At 41.2% G+C, this 8043-nt stretch overlaps 1 long non-coding RNA gene across 2 annotated transcripts; it reads left to right on the top strand.

Annotated features, from left to right (window-relative positions):
- Positions 1-433: 433 nt before the first annotated feature.
- LOC138957489 (uncharacterized) lies at positions 434-7892 on the top strand. 2 transcript variants are annotated; one of them, XR_011453046.1, is made up of 5 exons: positions 434-978; positions 1486-2874; positions 4495-4716; positions 5250-5398; positions 5582-6269. It is a non-coding gene; the product is annotated as an uncharacterized lncRNA (long non-coding RNA). The 2 variants fall into 2 exon arrangements; XR_011453045.1 differs by lacking the exon at positions 5582-6269 and adding an exon at positions 6772-7892 and having other exon boundaries at positions 437-978.
- Positions 7893-8043: the final 151 nt, after the last annotated feature.

The raw sequence follows: 8043 nt of genomic DNA, 5'->3' as shown, positions 1-8043 counted from the left end.
CTTCGTGCTAAAATTGCACTTCCATTAAAATATTGTACGCTCATGTCAACTGGTACTATATTTTCAATTGTTTCTCTGTCAATTTCAGATGTTTGTTTCCAATTACTTCAGTATCTCCCTGTTGCAATTCCAGGTGATTCATTATGCATGTGCCAATCAGTTTGAGGTGTTTAATTCTGATTCCTGTATTTACAGTGTAAAATTAAAACTATTGTTTTCAAACATTCCTAGGACACCTGGTAATGGTTCTGTGTTTTTTTGTAATTTGTATTTTGTTTTTCTGCAATAAATATTTGAAATGGATCTGAGACTGACTTACTACTTTTAGCACTCTTTTTCACCACATTCCCACGTACAGATATTGCAATATCAACTCTTCCTTTCTACCTGTTTCAAACAAGCTCTATTTTTTAATTAAAAAGTTTTTTTTTCTTGTGGCTGTTTGATCAAGCATTGACTGAAATAAACAATTTATATAGGCCTATATCCAGCACAACATGCAATTCATTAACTTTTGACCCTAACCTTTAACACTTCCCAAAATAAATCTTTGGTGGACATTGCATCGACGCTGTTCATTTTGAATGAACATTTTTCTTGTTAGATCAGTGGTCTATGCCGGCGCATAGTTGTGTATTGACTGGATCAATCGCCAACTCGCTGCGCTCGCGGTAAGTGCTGACAACCGGAAGAAAGCTGCATTCCGAAAAAAGTCACTTCCGTTTCGCCATTTTTCGATGATGCCAGAGAAGTGAACCATGATTTCAAGATGCCCGGTGCAAATTGTTGTATGCCTGGATGCAGCGTGAGCTCACTAAGATCTTCAACGCTTATAACTTTCCATGGTATACCAAACGGAAAAGCGGATGCCGAATGGAGAGCTGCTCTTCCACAAAATCAACCGTGCTGACAAGCTTTTCAACCCGAAGAATGCGAGGATATGTTCCCGACATTTCAAAGAAACATGCTTCAAATACGGTACGTAAAAAAACTAGTAATATAGCGAAAATAAGCTTTCATCTGATTGTCTGTGCTGTGTTGTTTTGCTTGTAATGCTTCAAGTGACGAAGCTCTAGTAGTATCAATCAATCAGTATGAGGCTTAGTACTTAGTAGTAACTAGTACTTTTACAGCTCGCAGACAAAAAATAACACAATCGTATTCTGAATCATACATTGACAAAGGCGTAATTCTGAGCTATAATTATTAGGTAATGGGGAAAAACCACTCTTTGTTCTTGTGATAATGTGTTTTTGAATATATTCTAGTAAACTTCTGGGTTAGAACTTAGATTTCTTTTGTTGTTTTACTCGGTCACTGAGTCAGTCTTGTTCATTCTTGACAGATTTGCAGTAGTGTGTTTTACTAATTCTTGTTTCTATTTCAATAGATCTAAATGTATAGGTCTGTTTAGTTAATTTAACTTATAATTTCGACTCAGCATTTTGAACATTTTCTTTGCATGTTTTTTTGCTGGGCCTACAGGCAAGCGAGCACTCATTCCAGGAAGTCTGCCAACCAACCATGTGCTACAGAAGTCAGTAGAAATGTTAGGCGCGTTTGATCGATCTGCGCGATCGCGCTGCGCGTTTGGTGGATCGATCAAACGCGCACACATCGATCGATGTGTGCGCGTTTGATCGATACAAAGAATACAAGAATCGTTAAAACGCGCAGCTCTTATATACTTGCGCATTTGGACGATCCGTCTCACAAATCACCATCGTACTACGCACACACACGTCTGCTGGCAATGACCGGAAGTTATGACCGGAAGTAGGTCTTTCTCTTTCTCTCTCTCAGTCTCTCTCTGTCGATGAACCCATATACTTCAGCTACTGTCAGTATGTTTGTCCCTGTCCCTGTATCTCTTTCTCTCTCTTCCTTGGCCCGCGTGCGTCTCTCTCTCTCTCTCTCTCTCTCTCTCTCTCTCTCTCTCTCTCTCTCTCTCTCTTTCTGTCTCTCTCTCTCTCTCATTTAGGCAGTCATCGTGCGCACTTGGTCTTGTGCTTGCCGTGTACACACGGGGGTGTTCGGACACCGAGGCGCGAGTCTGCACACAAAGTTGACTCGGAGAAATAAATCTCTCGCCGAACGTGGGGACGAACTCACGCTGACAGCGACCAACTGGATACAAATCCAGCGCGCTACCGACTGACTGAGCTACATCCCCGCCCGTGTGTGTGTGTTTGTGTGTGTAAGGTTGTGCATGTGTGTGTATGTGCGCGGGTGTGTATGTGTATGTGTCTGGGTGTATGTAAGTGCATGTGTGCAGTGTGTGTGTGTGTGTGTGTGTGTGTGTGTGTGTGTGTGTGTGTGTGTGTGTGTGTGTGTGTGTGTGTGTTTGTCTCTTAGGTGGTTCACAATCGTATTGAACTTTTCGCTTGACATCAAGATTGATTTGGGACACATGGCTGATGCATATATCTGCCTCCACTTGCCGCAGTGTGTGCCTAAACCTCTCCATCATGTATGAGTTAAACGAATGAAGAGAGACTGAAGCAATAAAACTAACTTGAGCCTATGTGAATAGAGCTCAGCAGTAATCAAAAAAAAAAGAAAAAATAGCTGAATTGTAATCAAAAACGTTGTCGGGGTATATTTCGGAACATTCCTGTATTTGAAACTTTTCACTTCCGGCGTGCGACGTTTGTGTGTGGTAGGGACTTACTTTGTGACAGATCGTCCAAATGCGCAAGTATAAGAGCTGCGCGTTTTAACGATTCTTGTATTGTATTCTTTGCATCGATCAAACGCGCACACATCGATCGATGTGTGCTCGTTTGATCGATCCACCAAACGCGCAGCGCGATCGCGCAGATCGATCAAACGCGCCTAACAGAAACACCAAAGACTCCAGCCAGGAAACCCCCAGTGAGTAAAAATTGCTGTTATTTGCCCAGTATAGTATGCTATTAGTGATACTGATAGTGATAATATGCTACTTGTAACTCTTTTGTGAGTACCGGTACATGTATACTGGGTGTTTTCTCAGTTTCTGTCCGCTGTCAGTGTGAGATTTATAGATTATATATTATAACCTGTTTTTCTAGTTTCATGGTTTAGCCACGACTCACTTTGAATGAGGGTCATCTGCCAGGCATTTAGCTGATTATCTGATAAGTGATATTTTTTAATTTGCTATTTATAAATTACAGTTACAGTAAACTAACACTGTCGCACAAAGTATGTGACTTTAAAAAAAGATTTGTTTGAAATCATGTGAGCTCTGTCCACTAGATGATGGAGAACGGAATTTTTCCAGTTGAGTCTGCAACATGGATTTTTTCTCTCTCGGATAACAAATAGTACAGTATGGTAGGAAAAATTTAGGGTTGGTGTGGCGATAACTTCTTCTTCTGCGTTCGTGGGCTGAAACTCCCATGTACACTCGTGTTTTTACGTGTATGACCGTTTTTACCCCGCCATTTAGGCAGCCACACGCCGCTTTCGGAGGAAGCATGGTGGGTATTTTCGTGTTTCCATAACCCACCGAACTCTGACATGGATTACAGGATCTTTTCCGTGCGCACTTGGTCTTGTGGTTGCGTGTACAGTAGTACCTGCCATATCCGGTCACCCATTAGTCATTGCAAAGGTGACCGCAAATATCAGGTGGCCGTTCATTACAGGCCCCCTCCTCCTCCAAAAAACAAAACAAAACACGATCAAGTTTTCATGAAGAAAAGAAAGCGATCATCCACGAGCCGCCGATTCATTGTCTCTGTTAGTTTTGCTTTCGTTTATACATCTTAATTATTTGCGTGTTTAACTCGATCGTCCTGGCTAAGCTATTGTTTCGTATGTTTCTATGTGTGTTGTTTGGATTATTATATATGTATTTGAGTGTCAGATAAACAAGTGTTTCAAACTCACATCAGCTGTGATCGATCCGGAAGTGACTGCCGTAAATGTACATGTATGCGCATGTCTGTATTTACAGTTTGCGCATGCATAAGTATTCATGTCGTCTGCTCGTGCTGTGCCGTCTGTGCACACAACACACACACACACACACACACACACACACACACACACACACACCACAGGCGCTCACCCGCGAAAGTGACAAGTGGCCGTTAAGTGGCCGCTCCTGTCGAGTAAGAGGGGCACCTTAGGGCAAAAATCAGTGACCGTTGACCGCGTCAGACAGGTTAACGGCCATTAAGAGTCAATTATAGAAGGAAAACTCATTAGTCATGGGAAAGCTGGCCGCTCCGGGTAGGTTCACGCCCACGAAAGGGCCGGAAATGGAAGGGACTACTGTACACACGAAGGGGGATAAGTCACTAGCAGGTCTGCACACAAGTTGACCTGGGAGATCGGAAAAATCTCCACTCTTAACCCACCAGGCGGCCGCGGCCGGGATTCGAACCCTCGACCTTCCGATTACGAGGCCGACGTCTTACCACCCCGCCACAGCGCCCGTCGTGTGGCGATAACAATAAAGATATGTCATAGTGACTTGACTAATTGATTTGAATTCTGCTGCAGGTCAGTCGCCCCCCACCTCCTGGTTGCCTACTACAACTTCGAGGAAATACGACAGGACACCCTTCAGCTTGCTGCACCATGGTGTCTCTTGGAGAACAGCAAGGAACAGATACAGGGAATAACCGAAGCCAGCCAAGTGAAACTGTTGTCCTCTACGTTATGATTACGTACTCCAGCAGACATCAACTTGTGGTCGACGTGCGTGGGTTTTGCTCAAAATACGTAAGTATTCGTCAGTGTTTGGCTTCTCGAATTAAGTTTCAACTTAATCTCTGTCTCGAACCACAGGCGGAAGGTATCGTTCACTGGACCACTACTTACATAGAAAGACTATACTGAACGAATCGTCGGTAAGCTTACCACACTGTCATACTGTCATACTCATAGTGATATCACTGATACATTTGTACAGGTAAACATGGCTGTTTGCTGAAAAAATCGTTGTGAAAAATTGTAATGTCTCTAAAGTTTGATTCAGTCCGTCATTCATTTTGATGGGAAGTCAACCCTTGGTGAGGCTAATACTAATATTGTTTTGATCTGTATTCTGCCAGTGCCATTGCCAACTGCCATGGTTGTTCTTGTGGAGTTCTAGAACAAGCTCTGGTTTGAATGACCAGCTAAAATTAATGCTAATAGTAAATATGTACATTATTTTTGCATTAGCGGGGTATACAAAATATTTTATTAAAAAAATACCGCATGGTTTTGCTTGATCAAATCATTTATCAGCTAACAATATGCTTTCATTTCAGTTGGACCTGACTTGAGCATGGTTCCGTTGTCTCCGCAACAACAGCTTGATTGAGATGCAGGCATGTCCAGTTTTCAGCAAGTGCAGGCTGAGTGTGAAGATCTGATTGCTGATCTAGACACAACATAAGCTGCTTGACACTATTCCAAGGTAAGCGAGAAGCTTTGAAAATAGTTACTTTAATTCAGTAATGCGTAATTATGTATGCAATACTCCTGCTGGTGAGTTCACTACAAACAGGTACTACATTAGAACTAGAAGAATAGGTTCCACAAGAACATTTCTGACTGTTGATGCCACTAAAACTCTCGTTACATCCTGCATTCTGTGTAGATTGGATTACAGCAAATCCCTTCTCCTAGGCTGCCCTGACTCCACTCTCCAACCCTTGCAAAAAGTAAAACTCTCTGCAGCACTCCTCTCATGAAAGAACTTCACTGGCTTCCTGTGTCTCAACGTATTAGGTATAAAGCTGCCTGCTTCTGCTACAAGATCATCTCTCATTCTCTGAATCGGCACCTGCCTATCTTTCGTAACTGGTCTCCCTCTACACTCCCTCTCGCACCCTTCATTCTTCTGCTGATGCTCGACTTCTCCGTCAAGGTTGCTTTAAACGCAAGGCTCATGGCTTCCGCACGTTTTCATATCATGGCCCTCAGTTATGGAATTCACTCCCCTTTCTATTACGTCACTCTCCATACATGATTTCATCTTTTAAATCCAATTTGAAAACTCACTTGTTCCAACAACATTACGGATAGTTCCTTAGGCCAAACAAAAAAATAGTCTGTTTACGGTAACATCGGCCCAAAAAATAGGGTCAGTAGGTCGGGATTTTTTTTTTCTCCAAAAAACATCAAATTATTTTGCCAAAAAACATTGACAAACTTTGTTTTAAAATTTTGATTTTTTTTCTTTTTTTCCCAAATGCCAAAAAAAAGTCTAGGGTCGCGCAAAAAAATAGGGTCGGTCGGGATACCGTAAACAGACTTCTTTTTTTTTTTGCCTTGGCATAGAGTCTGGGGATGTGAGATGTGCATGATGTGTTGTTTGAATCTGACAGTGATTGTATGAATTTTTTATACACGTATTGTTGTCACGCGCTTTGAACTTCTGATAAGGCGCTTTATAAATGCCCGTTATTATTATTATTATTATTATAAGTAGATACACACTTGTAAACTTATGTTAGTTTTCACACGTGAGCATGAAGTGCCTTTATGAGGAATGTATAGTGGCTTGCAATATTGAATTTGAGGGATGTTTGCAGTTATATAATATATTAGCACAGCTCAGTTTTCTACAGGGTTCCGTGAGAACAGTGAAATTCTCCTTTGAGGACTGAAAAATATCTTGGATAATTGGTCTTAATTGGGGGGGGGGGGGGGGGGAGATTTAAAACATAAGTACATTCACATGTGTTTTTCATTTTCACTGTGTAAAGGTGGGGAGGTCCTTCTCTACTTGTTTCTTTGTTTTTCCATTGACATATATTTTTGTTCTTGTCTATATTTTTTACATAGGTGCTGTCCTCATCCCCAGCCGACTGTTTCCGCTGAAGCCGTGAAGGATGCTTCTTCATGTAGGCGTGGACATCTTTTTCGTCGCTGTGCAAGGCTTCCAGTTCCAGTACCATATAATTTTGTGAATACTCTGGGGACCTGTCATCAACTTTGGAAGGACGTTTTATTTTAACACTTTGTACCCCATCTATGTTGACCAAGATTTTTTAAGCCGAGACCAGCTGTGCTGCAGCAGGTCACTCAGAATTGTAGAAACTGTATCAACAGGCTAGAATCCTGGCGTTAGATCAACGTTACAGGAAGCGACTGAAGCTAACAGTCTAAGCAGGATGCGGATATGTGCCGAATGATAACAGATGTAATGTACATAGTGACTGTGTGTACCTGGGAGACAAGGAGTTAAGACCACATCTGAACTGAGGATTTAGTCTCTCCATAATCAAACGCTGAAGAAGATTTCAGAATGAACTTTGTTAGATAAATTATGGTTGTTATGATCGTCACATTTTAGGTCCCCCCCTTCCCCCCTTTTCAAACTTCCCCGCTTTTCAGACCTTACATTTTTGGATTTTCTGTTCACAACCTGTTGTACATTTACCTACATATTAAGCAGATTTCCTCCTTTTTAAGACCAGCTTATTTTTTTATTCTTGGAGGCCTGAAAAGGGGGTTTGGAAGGACACTGTATTTGTTTGTTCGAAATTCAGAATTCAAATAATTCTTCATCAACGAGTTATTACTGCCTCACCATAGCAGTTAGGCCAGTCTTACTAACTCTTACTTTTATTAATGTGCCGTGATGCAAAGACGTTGAGCAGTTTTCAGATGTTTATGAATCTAGGGCTTTCAAAATTTACTGACATACAATACAATAACTTCATTAATCTCTAAAAGAGAAATTGCATTGCTGAGCTTTTGTGTCCGTAATAATAACATACATAAAACATTCAAAAATAAACATTTGTTCTTTGTCATTCATACATTCTTGTGTTCTTATACATTTCTTCATGTTGGACTCCATGACTCCATGACATCCAAACATGAAGTTCAGTTACCCCTTTTTAACTTTGAAGGTCACATTGTGGGCGAATTTTTAGCAAAAAGTTGGAACATGGTATGACTGTTCTTACTCACAAGGGAAGTGATTTTGTTATTTACTGATTTTCATTTTGTGTGGCCTTCTTTCACCCATTTAATCATTCATAAATGTTCATACCCAAGGGAAGTAATTCACATATATCTATGGCCAATGTTTTCACAGGGCATCTATAG

Source organism: Littorina saxatilis, unplaced genomic scaffold (genome assembly GCF_037325665.1).
Source record: "Littorina saxatilis isolate snail1 unplaced genomic scaffold, US_GU_Lsax_2.0 scaffold_690, whole genome shotgun sequence".
NCBI classification, from domain to species: domain Eukaryota; kingdom Metazoa; phylum Mollusca; class Gastropoda; order Littorinimorpha; family Littorinidae; genus Littorina; species Littorina saxatilis.
This window is presented reverse-complemented; position numbering and strand designations above follow the sequence as displayed.